Below are 21,323 nucleotides of genomic sequence, written 5' to 3'. Positions count from 1 at the left end.
GCATCTCTAGCAATAAGCAGTCAGCGCTGCCAAGGCCTGCTCTTGATGTCAAAGCAGCGCTTTGATCACGCGGGGACTTATCTGCTGGTTCTCATCCTCTCCTGCCTCCCCTTCCTTCTCAGCGGGCGCCTCCTCGTCTCCCCCTCTCCCCTCTCCCCTGTCCCCCTCTCCTCTTGAATATGCCTCAGCGCCTTTCTCCTTCTCTGTATTTATCCCCACTGTGCATTAGATGAGCAGAACAGTGACTCACCTGAGAAAGGCTCCAAAAATAAACCTGGCTCTGACAATATTAAAGGGTTTAATAGACAACGTGACATAATTACAAATGGCTTAATAGGATGTTTTCTAAATTAAACATCAGGCAGGAACGTGTGGTCTGGGTTGGCTTTTATTTTCCCATCACATAATTAGCAGGTTTGCTAATGAGGCGCTCTGGCTCCGCAGATGGAGGGTGTGCTGTGAAAGGTAATCGCCGCCGCCGCGGCTCCACAGGCGGCGACGGCTCGCTCTCTCTCGCGCGTGAGGACGGGAGGCGGCCGATAACAGGGACAGAGCCTGTTTTCTTTTCTACGTGACAGAGCTTCACTGCAGGCTTGACCTCTTTACCGTAACGACCTCGGCCGCTCGCTCCCTCGTCTCTTTGCGTTTGCGTTCTTCTGCTGGCTCGGTCCCCCCCCCCACATTTCTCATGCTTTCCTTCCCTTCCCCTCGCTGCCGTCTCCCTCCACCCATGCTTCATTGACCGTGACACTTTTAATGGCGTAATATGATTGAATATGACTGTTGCTTCTTCATTGGACAGTATTAATTTCACGTTTTTCCATGCGAGCGGCTCGACTGCAGTCTATTTCTTGGCGCCGCGTGCCTTAATCCTTATCCTCAGCTCAGAGAAACTCTTCGTGTCTTTGTAGGTTGTCATCCGTCCTCTAAGGTTTTGTTGTTATGGCTGCTCTTCCATCTCGTATGCGAGTCTCCTCCTCTCATTAGTGCCCGCTTCTCATTCTCTCTCCATCTTTATCTCGGCCTTCCACTGTCTCTTTCGGCTTCAGTTGCAGCTGTGACTACACTGACCTTTTCAGAGAAAGGACAGCAGTGAGCGACAGATATAGCGTCCTGGAGGACTGGCTAATTGTTATTTCACTATAGAAGGCCATGGCTAAATATAGAGGGAACGGAGGAGAACAACACGGATCCTCCGCTGTCCAGTCACCCACGCTTTTATCCATGTCTTCAATATCATTAACACCTTTGTTCTGCACTTTAGACTGTGATGAGTCCGTGTGAGACCGTTTCCACTGACTCAGTTTAAGTTTGCCGCTGTCTTTGCCATTAATTTTATCAGGTTGCTCTTTTAAAAATGCTTTTTATGTGGTAGAAGTTTTAATGAAGGACAAAATGCTGCTGGTTGTCGCCGCCGTTCATTTGAAACGTATGCAGATTATCCAGCTGGGGCTATTTTTACATGCAGCGAAGCAGCTCTGGCTCTGAGGCACGTTCATATGTTATGTGTGTTTTCAGTGTTTATGAAGAGTGACATCGAATTTGTCAGAGACGTGTTTATTTTTATTGCGTTGTTATGAAAGCAGGAACATCACAACAGTGTTTGTGTTCTAGTGGCCGACAAGGCCGACACACAAGGTCGGGGTGCGAGCGTGAGCTCATGTCACTCGCGTGTGCGCTCACACGCTGCTGCTGCTGCTGCTGAAGCAGGAGTCACTGCAGCAGCGGAGCGTGAGCGTTACGTCCTCGTGTCCACGCCGCTTAAAGGTGAGATGTGCAGATGCCACCTGGGCTGGATGTGCACAAAGGGGGGGGGGGGGTTCTGATGCAGAAGGACAGACAGACGCGACACACCCTCCAAAGCCCAAACACGTCCTCATTTGCAGGATGTGATTTCGACATGTTTAGGTTGATAACGAACAGCTGAGGGATTTGTCAAGTGGAAGCAGTGGGTGAAAGGACCTCCAGGTACTTGAGTGAGCGCGAAGGGGGCAGACAAGGATACGAGCACAGAAGGGTAAATCTATCAGCTCGTCTAGACACCTGTTTTCAACTTTTTATAGGAGAAAACAGCTTTGATGTTTAATTCACAGCGCATCATGATATTTTATTCAACACAGCAATGCAGTGATTTTTGACAGCAGTTTATGGCATGAGAACGATGTGTCACCAGGATTCACTCCTGTGATTAAAAGAAACGTGTCAAAGGAAATATCTGTCTGTGACTTTGAGAAGGAAAAGCCATCATTTATGAAGATGGGCCTAATCTGTGCAGCATCTACCCGATAGAGGCTTCATCTCACACACGTATTGGAAGTGACTGACAGGAGCCTTTACGTTCCTCGGCGCCGTCGGCATAAAGGCTGCACTTTGTTGGGCTGTGTGAGTGTTTGGCTGGAGGGAAGTTTGAAAACCAGCGGCGCTGGGTTTTTGAGTTATGCGATGGCAGCTCAGGACGACAAAGAGCTCTCTGTGTCAACCAGAAAGAAGGGGGGCTTGGCTTCAACAACCCTGTGGGGATGGAGAAGGGGGCTTATTCTGTGCGAGGGACATGAGAATGGAGGTAGATACGGAGAGATGCTTTGGGACAATGAGCCTTGTGTCTTCCTTGTATATCACTGAGCCCAGTGATTGTCAGATGGTTTGCGGGAGGCAGAGGCCGATTTCAAAGGGTAATTAGGGTCATTACACATGCAGCGTAGGTGTAATGATCCGCTACGACGTTGATCAATCCCCACCTCCACCTCAATTCCTGCCCCGGTTCCAGTCAATTCACCGTGAATCACTCATCCCAACGCAGCAGGGCTGCACACAAGATTAACGACGACGCCACGAAGCCTCCAATGACAAATGTCACAAACGTTTTAAAATCTGGAAGGGTGATTCAGTTTATTAATGACAAAGACTTTGGAGAAGGAGTCAAGTACCTGCTTCCTATTCAATCTCAACCCTGATCAGGTGTTCCTCATTGTAGCCACTGAACTTTATCATTTTGAATAAGATCAGCTTCAGTCTATAAACCCACTAATGGCTTTTAGGTGAGTAGATCATGACCCTCATTTAGGGCCTGTGTCCACGCAGTTAGGCCTCCATGTCAGTTCCTGGATAAATGGGTCTGGGGGAGTGGGGGTGAAGGGTGGTCTTTAGAGGCTTAGTGGCCTCCATTAGGGCCCTGTTCTGCCCCTTGCCTCCTCAACAGAGCAAAGCTAATCTGGGTTTGCTTAGCGCTGCCTCTTTGGTCTCTTGGGCTCCGACTCCCTCCCTCCTTCTGTTTGCCCCTCGTTTTCATCTCATCCTAAGCGAATCGCTGTCTCGCTCAAGGACCCTTTGACTGGACACATGGTTGAAGATGCACGAGGAAAGACGGGCTGACCTTCAAGTCAAATATTCTGTCTGCCTGTCAAACCACTTGGCAAAACCTGCTGAAAGTGTACAGAGGTCTCCACCGGGCTCGGTTTGTCTGAATCACTCCAGCATCTGTCTGCTCTGAGCCAAACCAACATTTTTTCTCATCATTTTATGACTTGGAAAAATACATCACACAAAGAATCCTGTGCTTCCTGCAGCTATAGTTGCTGAAATATCCACAAAATGATGCAAGCATAAATTGTTTCAATGGGGAAAAACTGTATGTTTTTCTATCCACCTCTCTACCTCTTCCTTCCTCTATTCCTGACTGACTCCCAAGGGTCATGGTGTCAGCTGTTGGACAATGGGACAGCTGTATCCAGATCAGCCAAACAGCCACAATCCCCCGGGGGTGGGTTTAAGCCAATTAGTAGCTGTCAATCACTGCGACATATCATGGACAGCTAGATCAATACTCAGATGAATAGAGGGAGGGCTGGGGTAGAAGATGGGACAGATGAACGGATGGAGGCTGGCAGTGTGGCAGGACAGAGGCTTAAAGAGGAGGAGAAAGGAAATAAAGGCAGTGTGAAGGTTGGAGACAGGAGGGAGGACGCTAAAGAAGAGCAGAAGGCAAATAAGCCTGGATCCAAGAGGGTTTAAACACGTGCAGGAGAAAATGCTAAATCAGCATAGTTTATTTTTTTAGCTTTGCGCGATGTATTACAGTGAAATATATACATACACAAGATGACAAGAGAATTTATCACTTCTCGCAAAATCTCTTATAAAATCCCAAAAGACGAAAATAGTACACAATGCAGATATGGAGTAAAAGAATGTATGAGAGATGTAAAGAGACATTTGGGGCAGAAATAGGGAAAGAAAGTGATCTAGAGGAATAAAGGAGTTCCATAATAGACCAGAGTCTCATCTGGCAACCCCGAGAGAGGTTAAAATGAATAGCTGTGCAAATTATCCCCCTCTTTCTCCTTCCTGATGATCCCTCTCTGTCTTCCCACTGTGCTGCATTTATGTGTTTGTGAGCTTATGCGCTATGTTGCCAGTTCTGCAGGAGAGATAGATTTTATCATGGTTGGGGACTTCACAAGATCCCATCTCCCTCTGACAGCTGAGACAGGAAAGAAAAGCCCCAGAAGAGAATCAATAGGCCTCAGAGAGAGTGACAGAAAGGAAGGAGGATGAGGATGTGATGCGAGTTTAGGGAGGCGGGAGGAAAAACAGAAAACATGCATAAGAGCAGCGCTAATGGGAAACGCAGATGGTTAATAAAGAGCATGCCGTTAATTCAAGCTGGAGAGAAAGAGAGAAAGTCGGCATCCAAACAGTGTGAAGTCAGTTAATTCACTTAAAGCAAGGAAGAGCTGGAGAATGGAGATGAATGACAGAATAGTGCAGAGAGCGGACATGGAGAAGAGTGAAGAGGAAGGAAGGGTGAAGATCTTAAAACACTCTGGCACATGTCAGAGACTATTAGGAAATAATTGAGAACGAATGTGACTTCAGCAGCAGAAAGCCACTGTTCCTTTTAATGTTTGGAGCTGATTGAGCTAAAAGTGAAGGACTGGAGAACTGACGACTGTGGGACGGCATTGACAGCGAAGGAAGAGATAAAGAGAGGAGGAAATGAGGAGGAGAGAGGAGAAAGAGGAATCCAAACAAATTAATGATGTGGGAGAAAAGCGGAGGATGCAAGTGGCACAAAGAGCACACAACACAAATGGAAGGGGATTAAATAAGAGTGAAAAGGAGAAGTAATACAGACGAGGAAAGGGAGAGCGCTTCCTGTAAAGCAGAAGAAATGAATGAGGCAAATGAGGATGTTGCTGTGAATCCGAACATCTGGCATGACACTCAGAAAGTTCTCCAGCCTTTTGAATTTCCTTTTTATGTACGTGTTTGAAAGGAGCGCACAGAGCGCGGGTTTGTTGGTCTGCGGCACCAACCAGGCTGCCACACTCACTTATACACGCCCGGGTGGATGGGGGGGGTGGATGGAGGGAAGGAGGCCGGAGAGTGCGGCTTTGATTGATTTACCTCGCTCATCGAGGCCGCTGAGTCATGGAATCACCAGCAGCGTTTCTGATCTGTGCTCCTCATCGTGTCGTTTGTGCAGCTGGGACGCGTCCACAAACGTCTCATTGATCTGATTCATGTCTTCTTCACAAACGCAGTTTGACTATTGTAAACATTTTGTTTTTTTCTAGCATTCCTCATTATTAGCTCCGAGCTGTTAAGTGTATTTTTTCCTACGTCTTGTTCTGCTGAGCAGACAACAATCAGCTGCTTGGACGTGAATCACATATTTGACGGTGGATAAAGTCAAACCTCGAACCCTCTCACGTCTTCTTTAAACGTGGATTCCGTCTGGTCTGCGAGGTCTCAACAAGCACATTTTCCGCCTGTTTTAACCCTTGAGGAGGCCCTGAATAATTCACTGCTTGTGCTCCCAATAGCTTCAATAAAGGCCCCATCACAAAGCCATGCATTTGTAAATGAGGGTAATCCACCTTTATGAGAGTGTGTGTGTGCGTGCGCGCTGGCGTGCACGTGTGTGTGTTTAGACGAGGTCAGGTTTTAAGACAAGGAGCGTTTTGTTCAACAAGACCGTGTGTGTGTGTGTGTGTGTGTGTGTGTGTGTGTGTGTGTGTGTGTGTGTGTGTGTGTGTGTGTGTGTGTGTTTTAGCTGTCGAGTGCTGAGTGCTGCCAGGATTTGTAGCTATGCTGCCACAATGACCCTTTCATCCAGTGTGTGTGTGTGTGTGTGTGTGTGTGTGTGTGTGTGTGTGTGTGTGTGTGTGTGTGTGTCTTTCTAATGCATCCCAATCGCTTTATCTATCAGGAACAATACAACGTGGAGGCCTAAAGGCACAGACACGAACAGACAGATGACAGAAAGCAGAAAGATACGGAGTCGGACACGAACTGATGCAGCCGGACAAACAGAGCTGCATTATTCAGGTCACTGTCGTGGCCTAAACACGGTGTGTGTCACACACACACACACACACACACACACACACACACACACACACACACACACACACACACACACACACACACACACACACACACACACACACACACAGTAAAGCCTCTTCACCTGCTTTTCTACCTCACTGGCAAAACGATCTGTTGCCCAAAGTATTTACACTTATATATTTGCTGCTGCACTAATGACAAGAGCAGAAAGTGGTAAAAATCCTAGATTACAGAAATCAGCAGAATGCAGTGGATGTGCCAGCCTTAAAGGAGCAGCGGAGAAATTAGAGCAAAGCAGTGAAGCAGAAAAGCTTTTTTGCTCCTAGATAAGAGCATATTAGGGCAAGTGCAGGTCCTGAAACGCTTTATTAGCACTTGATGAGGCAGGTTTTTAGCCTACAAGCTCCAGTGAAGATTACAATGAATGACTTGAGCTGTGTTCGAAGGTTGTTTCCAGCAGTGTGTGATGGTTTAGTCAGCACTGCCTCTGAAAGAGGAACACACACTGAAGAGGAAAGAACAAAATATAGACAAAATGAGGAACGGAGCTGCAGAAGGCAAAGAATAGAAAGAAGAAATGAGGCAGGCTGAGAATGAGAGCTGGACGTGTGGGGGCGGGTCCTTCTCCCTTCTCTTACTGAGCTCATGTGTTCTTTGGCCTTCGCAGCTCACTTTGATGACTTTTCCATGACTGGGGCCCGAGTTCCTCAGTCAGCACGAGCCGCGTGGTTTTGGCTAAAGGGACCAGCTATTTCTGGCCTTTCCTCCTGGTAGGACATACTAAGCCATCTGAGCTTATTCTCTACTATTCATCATATTTCCCATTTCCTCATGTTTCATTCCTTTTTTGTTCCTCTATGTGTCTCCTTATTTTAACTCTAAATAACTAAAAAAAGTAACTGAAAAAGTCAGTGCTTGTGAAAACTGATGGAAACATAACTTAATAATAACTTTACCCGGTCTTTAGTGAAGCATGATGTCCTCATAAACAGTGCACCTCATCCATCCGCTTTAGTATACGGTAGCTAGCATAGCTAGCATAGCTAGCATAGCTAGCATAGCTAGAAGGCTGCCTTCCTGAACCTCTATCACATACTCAGGTATGTTTGTCTGTTAGGAACATTCACTTCATGATGAGGGAAAAGGTCACGTTGTTGCACCTCTGGGCAAAAAGATCCGTGTCTACTAAAACGTTTAAAATGCGCTTTCAGCCAAAGAGATGCACACTTCAAAATGCTGCAGATAAAGCCTGCGAGCCTCCAAATGTCAGCCCTGATCTTATCTAATGCATTTTAATTCCATTTTGCTCCCCGGCACATCTTCAGCTGCCTCAGCGTCATGGGCTGGTGATAACTGGTCCCCTCGATGAGAGGTGACCAGTTAAAGGTTCATGTGATCTGAGCACTAACTAGTCTGGGTGGTCCTGGAGGGGGCGGGTCGGGCCTTAACACGATGTCGGCTGGATGCTAATGACAGTGTGGTAAAGTTTTTGTGTGCAGGAAGGACAGAGCCGACCAGCATCGCTCATTTACATAACACAAAGAAGCCCGTTTTACTGCTGTGTGCTGCAGCCCCGGCAGCAGAATAGCCAACACACACACAGGCAGTAAACTCACAAGTGACTTGAGTGTGATGTAAATGTCTGATCTTCCCAGTTTGTTCCTGTCTGCATCCCTTTCGCCTCCTTAACAACAGAGATGAGGAACCAGCGGGGGAGAGCGTCGTTTTAATGCTGTAACTGGCGTGTTGTGACATCAGTAAAGGCCACTTCCTGCTCCATGCTAATATACAGAAATGCTGACTGAATGGAGGTCAAGCGCTGGCTCCGATTTACCAAACACAAACAGGACAGGACAAGGCTGCCACCCCCAGTAACACAGTGGGCTGGATACTGGTGGAGGAGCGGCACTGAAGCACTTCAACGCGATGCAGCAGCACCGCTTGGATGCAAACGGAGCCTAAAATAAGTAATTAGACGTGAAGGTCTCAATAGAGATTAACATGCACATGTCACGATACCACCAGTACTGACGGCGCTGCCTTTGTCTCTGTGAGCAGCAGCTTTATACGTCAGGATCATTTTACAGTTCTGTGTTGGTGGTTGTTCAGGTGGCACAAATACAGAGCTGGAGATCTGAGGGACATTAAACGAGAATCACTGTTATTACTGTGTCCTTGGAGAAGCCTCTCTCGCTCTCGCTCGCTCTCTCTCTCTCTCGCTCGCTCTCGCTCTCCCCTGCCACTTGTCCTTTTTTATGTCTCTATACTTACATTTCAGCTAGTTTCGTAGTAAACAAAGCAAAGGGTTAAAGTTGAAGTCTAGTTATTTATCGTCTCTAGGCCAAAACACTGCAACGGAAAAGATTCACTGGTGGCGATGCAAGTCTGATGTAACATAAATGTCAGCGGTTGAATGGGGAAAACTGTAAACTGTGTTTTATAAGCTGGATAAAGAGATTGGAGGCTGATTTGCCGCTGACTTCACCTGTCTCACTGTGTTTTCCTGTGTGTCGATGCAGCATAAACACCGGGCGTGACCCCCCAGTTGTTTGTGATTTTTAAAGCCTCCAAGCTGCCCACTTGCTGCACTGATTAAACTGGAAGAGAACTGCCCTGTGCTCTGGGTGGAGCGGTAAAAGCAAGAACAGCTAGAGGGATTTAAATTACCACAGCTGCTAAACACTAAAATGTTTGGAAAAACGATCGGCGCTTTTCCCAGGAAATCGCGTGGAATCGGTAAAAGACGGCGCGTTTAGTGCAGCCGAAAGACACGTCCTGACGAAAACCAGAGGTCCCAGTGGCTCCAGCCACAGCACTGGGCAAAGACTGGAAAGGCTCCTCTCCCTCCACGTGGTCGTACGGTCCCGTCTGTCTGGATAATTAAATTCTGACTTAGAGCGGTTTAATAGAAAGTATTGACGGATGGCGTTTGCTGACATTTGAACTGTCTTTGTTACATACATGGAATCCAAACATCAGGAGACAGACATCTCTTTTTCTCCATGTACCCCCCAGTCCTGTCCTAACACATCAGAATTAGCAAGTCTTCGTTTCTCTGCCACGCTGAAATCTCCAGAAGCCGCTTGGTCAGAGCCTCCATCAGATTGCTTTGACCTGTGGCCACGTCTCTAACCACCCTACAACCCTCTGCCTCCATCGATTGATGGAGGGGCTTCATTTCAGAAGGCCGTAGATATATACAAGCCATGGGGGATTCAAGGAGCCACCGCTAACTCACTAATAGCATCAGCAGCGTCTCCTGGAAGCAGGCGGCTTTAAGACAGCAGCCGGATGACGCCACCGCTGCTCAGCAAAAGCACAAAGAGCCTACACATTCGGTGTGGTGGCGGTAAAAATAGGATGGTTTGCCTGAAAATCTGGCAGTGGGGAAACAGGTGTTTACTGCCCTGGCGTGCTTTGTCCTGCTTCTCTTTTCCTTAGTGCAGCCTCTTTCTGCTTATCTGCAGTCCTCGACACCCCCAGTATCTCTGCTCGCTCTCCAGATCCCCTGAGGCACTTTGAAGCGGTGTGTGTGTGTGTGTGTGTGTGTGCGTGCGTGTGCGTGTGTGTGTGTGTGTGCGTGTGCGTGTGCGTGTGCGTGTGCGTGTGCGTGTGTGTGTGTGTGTGTGTGTGTGTGTGTGTGCGTGTGTGTGCGTGGCACTAGGCGCTCTAGTTGAAATGATGGGGTTATTTATCATCAGCCAAGTCTCTGAAAGCAAAGCGACTCCCCTCTTGTTCTTTCCATCTATTTATCCATTTAAATGACGCATCTGAATAATGACACATGAATGAAAATCCTCTTTACTTCACTCCTCAGCTCTTTATATTGTTTCAGTCTTCATCCTACTGAACCACCAGTGTGCTAAAGTACCTGTTGCAGACCTTTAGTAGTCAACAATATTTCAATCCAATAAAATTAACTAACTCTAAAATGGACAAAAATTCCCAGTTTAATAAAAACACATGCTGCATTCGTTTTCTGAAGTGACATTTGAGCTCCACGGCCGACGCTCAAGGGCGAGCGTGTGTGCGATAGTGTGATGGGTGAATACTGCTCGACAAAGAATGTGACATAAACCATTTTTAGGGCTGTGATTGCTGTTGACATTAAATACTCTGCTCATTAAATACGAGTCGGAGGCAGGTGAAGTGAGAGAATTAGGAGGCGAGGAGAGGAGGAAGCGCGAGAAGGGAAATGGTGCCGGGACGGCGGATTTATGGGCGCTACTGATATTTTAGGAGGTGAAGTCCTGTGTGCATCCTAACGTTTAAATGGCATCAAAATGAAATTTTTCCTTTCAGCTCAAAAGTTTACGACTCAACCAATACAAGCTGTGATGTGAACAAATTACCAAACTGCGATAAGAACCAGAACCACCCCTGTGCATGCGTAGCACACAAACAGCCCGTGGATCAGCTGCTGTGATGAGAGGCTCTGATTAAAACACGGGTCTGGCCCCACATCTGCCGGGTCGGCGCCTGAAGGAGGGGCTGGTGCCACTGGAAGTGTAGAGGCAGCAAGACTGGGCCGGTCAGAACAGAGGGACCCGAAGCCGCCTGCAGACGAATTAAGACGTGACAGAGGTGGAATATTACAACTAGAAATGGGTCAGAATAAGAAGCAGCTCCACCTGCTGCTGCTGCACTGTTGCAGGTGCAGTTAAGAGTAATTGATCACCACAACCCCTGTTTTCTAACTGCAGCTTCTCCATTGATCCAGTTAGTGTTGCAACTGCTCAGCTCTGCCCCAGTCACTGCTGCAGAGAAGCAACCGACTCCAACACCATGTGGTGGAAGACGTCAGTCACATTAAACAGAAGCTGAGCTGGATCAGGCAGGGACATGCAGACACACGTGCACACACATACACACACGTGCACACACATACGCACACATGCACACACATACGCACACATGCACACACATACGCACACATGTTCTCACACACGCACACATGTTCACAACGCGCACGCACACACACTTACACACACATGCCCACGCACGCACACACACACACACACGCACACACACACACAGAACCTGGATTTGATGTGACGGTGTGTGTTACCACCTGAAGCATCTGTGGCTGTTCTGCACTTGCTCCGTGTGTCACACTGCAACGAACCACAGCCCTCTTCCTTCGGCTTCGCCGTACGGCGTCAACGCACCCGCCGACCGCAGCCTCTTATGTTCTGCTACTTTGCCTTGAAATCAATTTCATGTTAGGTCACAGCGTCTGTGTCCTCTGGCAGAGGTCAGAACCTGTACCGCTGACTGTGTCTCCTTTCCTAAATTAAAAGACTGCATCGCATTTCATACATCCCGCTCACGCTCTCTCACACACACACACACACACACACACACACACACACACACACACACACACACACACACACACACACACACACACACACACACACACACACACACACTGCACATCGTATTACCAATATAAGGACAAAGCTATTGCAGCTAGCACAAAGTAACTCGATAAGCTTTTAACATTCATTCAGCCTGCAAGGCTGACTATAGCTTTACCAACTAGATCTAATAGCACATGGGGGGGGGGGGCAGAGATGAATGGAGAGCGACTTTACATTACAACCTTCTGACGGCACGGTGAGAGAGAGAGGAACTGCTAAGAGGGGCTTAGAGAGACGTAGAGGTGGGCAGAGCGAGTACAGGCTGAGAAATGGCTAAATATATAACAAGTGGGTTCAAAAACACTCTGTGTTGTGTTCGTTGTGTAGATCAATTCAACACACTCGCACACGAACGAGGTAGATTTGTTTCCAGCGCAGCGAGCGGTGGCGTTGGGCTTTGATGGCGGCGCGGTGGACACGCCGGTCCGGACGCTTTCCTCTCAGCTTCTTTTATTATCTCTCAGCCGCTCCACATGACACATGCTGAGGATATTTTTAGCCTCGTTGCATTGGCTGGTTCGGATGCTAACAAGCGTTTATGTAAAATAGGAGCCAGTCATTTAATCAACACATCTGGCGCCGCTGTGAGAGTGGAGCAGCACGACAGCACCTTCAGGACGGAGTTGGGTCCGAAGTTTAGGACCCGCCTCCGTTTGAGGACAGGAAGCTGCGACATACTGGTCAAACACACGTTATATAGTGTTAAAATACACAACCCAACAAGCGGAGCCGTGTGGCGACAAGACGACAAAGGCCACAAAAGGTACAGCTTCCCCCGTGAAGCGATAAGAGTTAATACTGCTCATTGTGGCTGGGCTTAGCTTTCCATTACTCAGGCACATGCTGGCGTTTTCTGGCTGATTTATCATGGCCACGGGCTTTCAGCAGATCTTAAAATAAAAAGCTAAGACGCTGTGAGCCTAAAAGCCACCAGATGTACAGTAACTTTCATATGAAGCCAGTTATTAAGCCCGCGTGTTTGTCATGCTGGAAATCCATACACTGCTCTCCCTCCACTCCTTTTCTCTCCTCTCCCCAGATGCCTTTTAGAGTTGTCATTGGAGAGTGACCTGCATTATCTATCTCTGACTCTCTCTCCACAGCTCTGCCTCTTTCTCTGTCTGAATGGAGATTTAGATAAGACAGTCTGAGCTGCAGGAGAGCAGGTGCTGAATACCAAGAGAGCGAGCAAAGGAAAGCGACGGAGAGTGGGGCCGCGGAGGTGCAGGAGTCAGGGCCAGATTTGTGGAGCCATTTGCACCTTGTTTCAGAGTCTGCTCGTCCCCGCAGCTACAGGGGCTGCTGTTATTCTCCAAACAAAGCGCAGTGTGACTGCCATGAATCTGCTTCATCCTTTTCCTTTAGAGATTCCGGCTTTGTTTTTTTAATGTGTGTCTTTATGCTGTTTAATCTGCTTAAATCTGCATATGGCTCACACATACACACCCAGGCCATTTAAAACGTCCCCGAGGTGATCGATGAAGCGGTGATGGAAATGTCATCTGCTGCTAATACATTTATCATGGCTCATCCAGCCTCATGAATTTCTCCTTTTGGTTTTCAATCATTTTTGCTCTTTTACCACGAGAGCCATTTGAATGTGGTGATTCATAGGGCTGCCAGTGGTTTTCTCCGAGGAGGCTGACTGAGCGTGCAGGCATCCCGCCCCTGACTGGACTCATTAATTAGTGGGCAGGACAATGATAGCCTGTCTTTACACGGAACCATGTGATGAAGTGGTAAATAAGAGCTGGGAGCGCCTCCGATCTCCAGTTTCAAATGATCATACACAAAACAAATACGTACACGAGCACAGTTCTACATCCAACAGCAACAAAACTTCGTGATTTGGATGTGTGAATAGGTTTTTAATGCTTAGATAAGATAGATGAGATCCTCTATACGTAAGTGATGCTCAGGACGCTCTTCATGGCAGCGTTTCGCTGTTAGCTGCGAGGAGTCAGGCCAGAACCAGGATCCAGTGGTGGCAAACTGCGTTCTGAGGGCGCGTGTGCATGAACTACTCTGGGAGAAAGAGAGCGTGTCATAAAATAATAAACCATCGAAATGAAAATCACTGACAAGTAAAGCAGGTCGTAAGCCAGTGTGTACTAACATGCATAAGCGACACATCCACGCAGAACTAAATATTTAAAAAGCAGATTTATTTGCTGTTATCCATCATCCATCGCTTCCTCCGCTCTTTGTCCCTCTTCCTCATCCTCATCCTGTTTCCAGTCTCACTCAACTGTCACGCTGCATATTGTGTCTGTATATGCACTCGCTTCTTTTGTGTTGTGCTTTTGCATAACTTACGTGCATCCACGTGGATATTTGCCATGTGTGCATCTTTGTGTGTTTATTGAAACCAGCCTGAGCCACCGGGCTGTGCGTCAGTAGAGGTTTCCGCTCTTACAGTAGCAGCTCTCGTTTGTCCCCTTCTGCAGAGCTAATCTCCACCGCTGCCTCTGGATAGACGCACACAAGGTTGCACGGAGACACTGCACAAACAGCAGGTCGGCTTTTTGTTGCAGTGTAAAAGGATCTAAATGGTCAAACTCAAAGAGTAATGACAGGCTTTCTGTCCATTTGCAGCCGCACCCACAGTTTGGTTTTGCTGATGCTTAAACACGTGTAGTGGAAGCTGAGCTTTTAAGGTCCTCAATTTATTTCTAGAGTGGCAGAAATGACTGATAGAATCAAGGATGTGAGCAACGATGACTCAAATGTTTTGTTTGTCCAGAAAAGAACCACAGGGAGAGAGAGGCTAATGAAAGCTTCTCACCCCACAGCAATAAAGAAGAAGAGTTTTAAACTGCATTACTGCTTTTTAAAAATGGGTTGCTTTTCATAAACAAGTAACACTGTCTTCCCCACGGACACAAGTCATTTGACCAAAAATCAATGTGGAAGAAACAGTGAGCTACAATCAAAAAGTAATACTAATGGCTCACAGACTCCAGCCAAATGGCTTATTATAGAGTAGTTTAGCTTCAAATCCCCAGGACGCAACAGGCTTAAGATGTAATTACAAGCCTGAGCAATAAAATCAGCCGATATGAGGACCTGGCTTCACTATTCACATATGAACATGCAGGTTCTGGCTGGTGCAGCAGGCGTTTCTCCAGCTACTTTGTAGATGCCAATGAAAATCAATGCAAGAATATACAATATACTTTATGTACATGTGGCACATTACTGTAGGAACAATGTTTTTTATAAGATGAAGCTATGTAAGATAAATATATTTAACAAGACATGTTTAGCTCAGTACTGGATAAACCTGTATTTAAGGATTAAGGATTATATATTATAAGGAAATACAACAACCTTTATTGAAAAACTTGCTTTTTTCCTTCAAGGATCTTTAGGTTTATGTGCAGATTAAAACCTCTAAATTAAATAAAGAGACAAAAAGCACAGTTTCAATGCTGAAAGAAAGTTCTTCTCCACTGGAGATGAGGAATGGATCACGCTGACTTCCATCGCTCAGGCTTATCTAACCACACAGAGCTATTTCTGAGCATCAGGCTTATATTTTCAGATGAGGAAGAGGAAAACTACTCGACTGTCTACAGCGAGTGTTGTAGGAGTAGCACTATTGTGGGTTGTCTGAGCTCAAGGATAAAGAAATAGGTCTATAGTTACCAGCCAATCCCCTGGAAATAGCCACCCGCCACTAGCACCTGCATCTCCTGTGTAGCATTTTATTTTAGACTCAGCAATGAGTCAGAAACGGGGTGAGAGGAAGAGGAGGAGGATCGCCTCAAGATACAAAACATGAAAGAACGGTGCAACAAAACCAAGGGTGAAGAGGCACAATGTTAAATATGAGGCAGTCTGTACGCACATGTAGACAGGTCTTTTATTCCTCCACCCGGACCTCCACCCGGCAACGCTGACCAACATGACTGCTAACATGGGTGGAAATTAATAGGCACATGAGAGCATGTGAGCAGCGTGTGTGTGTGTGTGTGTGTGTGTGTGTGTGTGTGTGTGTGTGTGTGTGTGTGTGTGTGTGTGTGTGTGTGTGCTTGTGGAAAAGCCTGTGCACCTGTAAACGCATAGCGGCGGCGATAATCCTGACACAGCTGGGATGCGCCAGTGCCTGCCAGCTAGTGTGTGTGTGTGTGTGTGTGTGTGGGCCTCAACAGTGACCAGCTGCGCCTACTGTGCTGATCCTCAAAGCCGAGATCATATTTTTCTTGCATCATTTCACTGCAGTTGTGAAGTAAAGCGTCAAGTTCAAGAACACATGCTCACAGTTATGAGCCCATTTTCGCTCCGACGCTCTCGCACATAATCACTTTTCTCAGATAAACACCCACTCCAATATGGCATGAGATATTATGATCATAAGCCGCTTGCTATCAAACTCAACATTTATAAATCCGACTCGGAGTTTCTGCCATCATGTGCTTGAAATATTATTTTTATGTCAGGACAGACTTGAAAGCATCCAGTGTCATCATTGGGGTCAGCAGAGTTCAAACTGTAACTTAAACTCTGATTCAAGTTTGTCTTCAAACTGAAAATGACTAAATGCAGCACATTACACTCCTCTCCAGTTTCAGTAAAGCCGATCGTCCAATTGGCTGCTATCGCATAACAAATCCCAGCATCTTGATTTAAAAACAGCGGATTTTAATCCAAGAGAGTGTAATGTGGTTGGACAGAGCTCAGCTAGAGGACTGTCATCATAATAATTACTCTGGTTTCACTCCAGCTTTAGGCCTTTTAGCTAATGACAAGCACAACACTAATGGCGGGATTTCAAGCTGTCTATTTGCATGTGTGCATGAGACGCATGCACAAATATTGTGTGTGCATCTACACGTGTGTCTGAGGGAGCAGCAGCACCAGCACCAAAAACACGAATAGGTAAATAACTCAAATGACCTTCTGCAGCGAAGCCTAAAGACGGGACCAGTAACCTGAGGGGACCTTGGGCCCAGAAGCTCATAGTCGTGCCTTTCATTGTGTCATGACAGCTAAAATGCAGGTGTTTTAAAAGTGCAGGAGAGCAGAAAGCGTCAGCAGAGATCCACACGGCCTCACGGCCCCGTTTGTGCTGTTGGTCCCAAATCCTAATCTATCGCACGCACTTCACTGCTAAAAAAAAGGTTTCATTTTTAGGTCGTCTCCATGATCACTGTGAAGATAAAGTAAAGTAATAAAGTGTAAAGAACACTCCTCAGGTAGGAATGCAATTTATCAAAATAAGTCAATAGAAAATATCATCAGTCAGTGGACGGCGGCGTGCAGGCAGTGAGACGCGAAAGCGCCGGCCCAACAATCGATAGGCTCCTATTCATGCATCGCACATTTGACATGAGAACCAATTCAGACAGGGCTTTATAGTATTGACAGTATTGTCTCAGAGTCTGGCGCAAAACCACAACAAAGTGAAATCCATTTTGCCGTCACATAACAAGCTGTCATTTTGTGGCTGGAATGAGTGCGTGGCCTGTGCATCCACAGCAGACGCGTCCAGAATACAGAGGACTGTTTTAAACGCCTGTGATCGCAACAACACAGGTAACGCCTTTGTTCTTTAAGAAGCACTTTACATTACTCGTAATATACTCGCTCCAGGTTTGATGTACAGCACAGATTAGTACAAATCATCAGATAAACAGGCTTTATTTTAGCAATTTAGTAAAGACTGTTTGAACCTGTGGAACAGAAACAAAGCTCATAGAGGGTTTCACTGTACAAACTTAATGCTGTTTGAAGTGAACGTCTTGGACCCCAGCTCCCTTCAGAGCCCCCTTTCTCACTTCACCTTATCCAGTTCCTAAAAAGCTCTTTCGCACTGAAGCTATTTTTGCCATTTTTAGGTTGCGGGAAGAAATTGGAAGGGATTATCAGACACTTGCTCTTTGCAGCAGCTGTATGTGATCTTCCACTGCAGAGAGATATGAATAAGAGAGATGAGCACACAAGATAAAGGCAGTTTTTGGCCTTTGATATTTAGCCGCTATGTGTTTTAAAGCAGAATGTTTTCTTTATCACTTCGCTCATGTCATCCCACCCACATAATTACTGGATTGGAGGAAATGTTGCTGATCTGCTTTGTGGACCTTTCCTGTGGAAAGAAAAGGTTCAGATCGTTTGCTTTCATGTGATCCCCGCTGTACTTCTGTACTGTGTGGTCTGTCGTCATCTGACATCACACACAGCCGTACACAGGCTGCTAGATTTGCTTTACAGTACGACAAAGGCTTGCATTAAATATGTGGCCATAATTACTTCATGTGGCTGGAGACCTCTTCAGAGCCGAGCTCCTCTCAGCTCTGACAGATTCCTGTAAAGCTGTGAGCTCATTAGGCAACAACACAACCTCACCTAAAGGTACTCTTCATTTTTCTGTGCATGTTCGCTCCAGCGTCCTGAGGTGGCTCAGCGAATCAGCCAACGCAGATGAAGAACGTGGCTTTTATGTTTTAGTCACTCCACTCGTGCACGACGACAGCGGCGCTGTTTGACAGTGACAGGAAACAAAGTGAGCAGTGAACATCCCAAACGTGCACGGGAAGAGAAGCGGCGTCTTTGTTGATGCAGCCGTTTAGTGGGTTGGAAACGTCTTTAAACTTGGAAATTCATTATCAGAGCTTAAGAAAGGGGGATTAGAAGGAGTATCTGACAGCTTTATGTGGATTTTGAGGCTACGAGGTTTGTTGTAAAGTTGTTAGTGTTTAAATTTGCATAAGAGGCTATTTTAAGTATTGTGAGTGTGCACTTTCCCAAACAGCCCTTAACTTCACGTGTCGTTTCACTCTCTCCCTTAAAACAGGACACACACAATATGAAAAGCATGATTCATTGAAGTGATGCTAATCCCACAGCATTATAGTTCCTCCATCTACAGCATATCTGGACACTGTCCTCTACGTGTGATTAATCTAAATCTCCTCCTCTGCTCCCTCCGGCAGATCTGTGTCACCGCCCAGAGAAACCCTCATCCAACCTGCATCCATTGAGGAGCCAAAGGTCAGTTCTGCCTTTTCTTGTGTTCTTGTGTCCTGTTCATTCAGCTCCATCTCCTTCAAACAGACACTGATGGCTGATACTGTAGCACAAAGTTTTCTGGGAGCTTTATCGCAGCCTCTTCTTATTAAATTTACATGTTGACTTTGTTTATTTCACTAATTCCTTTGTTCATTCTGCATAAAGACATTTCCCTGCCTGCCTCAGTAATGATATCTGTCCTTCACAGTTAATGGGAAATTATTCACAATTGTTTAGCTTGTATTTGCCTACAGCAGCTTGTGCAAGATGACTTGTAAAAATGCATATTTTAATATGATCTTATGCCCAAAATTGTGAATTACAATGCATTTGCCCTCTGGGTGCGTGTTCCCAAAGTTACCGTATCGCGCACCTCGCATCTCCCATACTAAGCATTTTTCCCCATCCGCCTGGAAAAGTTGAATAGATTAAAGGCAGATCTAATCGATCGGGAGTGTGCTTATCAGCAGCTGGCAGCCTGACGTGCCGATTTCAGAACAGCAGAGTCTAATCCTTCAACGGCAGACTAGAAAGTGGGAAAAGACCAATAGGTAAAATACTCAGTGAGCAATGGTTACGATTCATGTCAGCAGTCGATTGGTTCATTCCACTGATTCACGCACTGTCAAACAGTACACTGCTCATGAAGGGAGGCTGTTCATTCAGTGCGTGGAAGGCGATGAGCACGCGGCTGTGGGGCGCCTATCAGACTCAGATCAGGGGATATTAGCCCGGGCCCATCAGGCCTCCGTCGCTGGCCTCTGGAGACGCAGTCCGTCACGCGTCATCCGCGCCTTAAACCTCCTCCTTTGCTGGTGTGTATCGATTGGCTGGTAACCTGCGAGTGGCGGTTTAGCTATGCTGCGTGGTGATTAGATGTTTAACCCTGCGACCTCCAGGCCAGACGTACACAGCCAATAATAAAACTCATTCATCCACATGACCTCCTCTGTCACCGTGACGACGCAGCGGCCGGCGGGCTGACGGGAGCGCGCCCGCGTCTTCGCTTTGGAGAAGACGGGATAAAAGGAACAAAAGTGCTTATCTGAACCCATCTGGGGTCACATCGCTCTCCCTGCGCCTCGTCCCGTCACTCAGCGTTCATCACTCCCCTCTCCCTCAGATTAGCGTCTTCACCTTTTGACCTATTGCTGCTGAATGAAAGCTACACGTTTCCAGCCTGTGTGGCTGGGAGCGCATGCGTCCAAAGGCTAGAATTAATCTCGTCTGGCGGCAGAGGTTCAAACTTCAGCTCTAAACGCCTCAACTACACGAGTCAAGTAAAACACACTTGACATCATAACATCTGCTGCAAAATGCGAAGAATTAGTTAACGTTCATTCCACTGGAGAAGCTCTGCTGCCGCTTTGTTCACATGCAGATCATGTATACGATGTTTTTCTTGTTTCGTGTACTTGCGTGCATTAGTTACAAGGAATGTATTGCTTGCAGCAGCATCATTGCAGATTAAGTGGATCTGCAGCGTAACACTTCCTAAATGAGATATTGAAGCAAGGGTTCCCTTGAAACTTTAATGTTTTTCTGCCAAAGTTTTTTACAGAAACACATCAAAAAGCCAAGTGAATGAAACAGTTTTCCGCCGTACTAATGATCTGATCTGCTGTGAAGAGGACGCTTGGGCCCTAAAAAGTGGGCTAAGCGGGTCATGATTGCTTCTCTTTGGAATCGTGCCTTATTTCAAGGCTGGAGCACGTTGTTGTCTGGTTGTAAATGCAACTTATCAGCTGCAGAGGGTAATAATTCAATGGTGATTGTGCGACGACTCAAAGACAAAGACACGTCACTGTGCACAGAGATGCAGCAGGAATCTACAAAGTGAAGGGAACCCAGCAGACGTCAGACAGCTTTGAAACAGAGCATGTCACACGTCTTTGAAGGAAAGCAGGGAAAGTTCACGCCTTGTTTAAAACCACTCTGTCAGTATCGCTACAGAAATTATGTCCTTAACCTACAGAAAAATGTTTGACATTTGCAAAGCATTACCAACTTGGGCGCAGCCCTGAATGTTAACACAACAGGGAGAAAATGCCAAGTGCAGCAGTTTCCTGTATATACAGTATTAACACATAAAGCCAGCGGTGGGTGCAACGCGCTGCTGATAAGCCTTTTCCCTCAAGTGTAAAGCGGACCAGAAAAATTGTGTTAAAAGCTGGTAACTATCAGGCTCATATATCTTTAAACGTGACACTGATGGGTGTCTGGGACGACAGATAAGGAGCAGGAATTAAGCAGGAGGAGATTCTCTTTCCAGGGATTTACAGAAACACACACTGAGCGAGTTTTAATGCCCTCTACTCGTATTGATTACCCAGCAGTTTGACTGATTGAGAGGCAGATATAGAAAAGCACACATCAATAAAATACACTGGAAAACCTGGAGAGACTGTCCTCCTTCAGCCACACAGCGACTCTTACATTATTTCAAAGATCAACTGAGCTGCATCAGTGAGAGACTTTTCCCATAGTAAACCTCAGAGCCAATGAAATGACCTCAACACACCTGCTGCTGAGCACACA

General features: G+C 46.6%; 1 protein-coding gene across 2 annotated transcripts in view; it reads left to right on the top strand.

The window, feature by feature from the left end:
• cdh11 (cadherin 11, type 2, OB-cadherin (osteoblast)) overlaps positions 1-21,323 on the top strand; it is a 57,839-nt gene that overhangs the window by 6,831 nt on the left and 29,685 nt on the right. For both annotated transcript variants that reach the window (XM_041074031.2, XM_055502571.1), the window contains one exon: positions 18,710-18,767. The gene's annotated coding sequence lies outside the window, so the exon portion shown is untranslated. The remainder of the gene's footprint in view (positions 1-18,709; positions 18,768-21,323) is intronic.

This window comes from Betta splendens, chromosome 15 (genome assembly GCF_900634795.4).
Source record: "Betta splendens chromosome 15, fBetSpl5.4, whole genome shotgun sequence".
NCBI classification, from domain to species: domain Eukaryota; kingdom Metazoa; phylum Chordata; class Actinopteri; order Anabantiformes; family Osphronemidae; genus Betta; species Betta splendens.
Note: the sequence above shows the minus strand (reverse complement) of the source record. Positions and strands in the feature narration are given on the sequence as shown.